The sequence below is a fragment of the Scylla paramamosain genome, chromosome 26 (genome assembly GCF_035594125.1).
Source record: "Scylla paramamosain isolate STU-SP2022 chromosome 26, ASM3559412v1, whole genome shotgun sequence".
Classification (NCBI taxonomy): Eukaryota; Metazoa; Arthropoda; class Malacostraca; order Decapoda; family Portunidae; genus Scylla; species Scylla paramamosain.
The window spans coordinates 15446591-15448731 of NC_087176.1; positions in this window are offsets into that span (position 1 = coordinate 15446591).

The following is a 2141-nucleotide window of genomic DNA, read 5'->3' on the forward strand; positions in this document are numbered from 1 at the left end:
TAGTGAAGAGAGCGCATGAACCCACCCAGACCAAAGTAACGACTATCCATCCACCCACCCACACACACATATCTACCGAATCATTTACCATTATCTGTCTACCCATTCATTCACCCATCAGTTCACTCACATCCACATCCGGTTTATATCCTCATCCACATCCACCCATCCATTCACCCATTCACTTACTTGTCCAACCACTGATCCACCCACTCACCTGCCAAACAACCTATACATTCATTCATCCACCAATCTATCTACCCACCCATCCACCATGTGAAATTTTCAGTTTAGATTATAAGTAAAGGGCAGACCGAGGATGTTCAGTGCAGAAAAGGGGGACGGTTAAGTGTCACTGAAGAAGAGGAGATAGTTGTCTGGAAGGTTGTGTCGAGTTGACAGATGGAAAAATAGTTTTTCTGGCATTAAACAATAGTAAGTTTACATTGCCCTAACCAAAAATTTTAGAGAGATCAGACGTCAGGCGTTCTGTGGCTTCCCTGCGTGAACTTTTTACTTCCTGAAGGGTTGGACGTCTATAAAAAGACATGAAAAAGTGCAGGGTGGTATCATCAGCATAGGAGTGGATAGGAGAAGAAGTTTTGTTGAAAAGATCGTTGATAAAAATAGTAAGAAAGTGGGTGACAGGACAGAACCCTGAGAAACACCACTGTTAATAGATTTGGGAGATGAACAGTGACCGTCTACCACAACAGCAGTAGAACGGTCAAAAGGGAAACTGAGATGAAGTTACAGAGAGGACAGAAGCTGTAGGAGGGTAGTTTGAAAATTAAAACTTTGTCATACTCTAACGAAAGTTTTTGATATATCTAAAATAATAACAAAAGTTATACCAAAACCTCTAAAAAAACTCTAAAAGAACATCACCAGTAGACCAGCCTTCCCATAACATATACAGACGATCATATAGAAGGTTGTAAATTGAAAAATGTTTAAGAATCTTCCTGTTAAGGATAAATTAAAAAGCTTTATGTAGACAGGAAATTAATGCAATAGGACGGTAGTTTGAGGGATTAAAACGGTTGACCTTTTATAGGAACAGGCTGAATGTAGGCAAACTTCCAGCAAGAAGGAAAAGTAGATTTTGACAGAGTTGAAAGAGTTTGACTAGACAAGATGTAAGCATGGAGGCACAGTTTCGGAGAATAATAGGAGGGACCCAATAAGGTTTATAAGCCTTCGAAGGGTTTACGTCAGCGAAGGCATGGAAAACATCAATATAATTTTAATGGGTAACATGAAAAGTCAGAGGATGTAGGAGAGGGCGGAACAAGCCCTGACTCATCCAAGGTAGAGATTTTAGCAAAGCTCTAAGTGAAGACTTCAGCTTTAGAAATAGATGAGACGGCAGTGGTGTCATTATGTTGAAATAAAATGAGGGAAAGATGAAGAAGCAAAGTTAATGGAGGTGTTTTTGGCTAGGTGCCAGAAGTTACAAGGGAAGTTAGATCTTGAAAGATTTTAGTTAGTTAGAGAACAGATTTGGCATGATTCCGAACAGAAATATAAAGCGCATGAGATGCAGATGATGGAAGGCTGAAGTACCTTTTGTGGGCCATCTCTCTATTATGTATAGCTTGGGAACAAGCTGTGTTAAACCAAAGTTTGAAAGATTTAGGTAGAGAGAAAGATTGAGGAATGTACGCTTCCATGTCAGACACTGTCACCTTTGTTATGCGCTCAGCACTCAAAGACGAGTCTCATGACACGGAAGAAGTAGTCATCCTAAGAAAAATCTTCATAGTATCTCTTTCATCCCCACAATTAGCAAAGGCAAAACGCCAGAGGCATCTCCGCTTTGGGGGATCCTAAGGAGGTAGTGAATCGATGGGACAAGATACAGATATAATACTGTGATCAGAGGAGCCCAACAAAGAAGATAGGGTAACAGAATAAGCAAAAGGATTAGAGGTTAGGAAAAGTCAAGAATGTTGGGCGTATCTCCAAGACGATCAGGACTACGAGTAAGGTGTTGCACCACTTTCATCTACGTCGTGGAGAATAGCGAAGTTAAAAGCTAGTTCACCAAGATGGTCAATGAATAGAGAGAAAAGCCAAAGCAAGTGGTGAACATGGAAATCTCCAAGAATAGAGATCTCCGCAAAAGGAAAGAGAGTCAG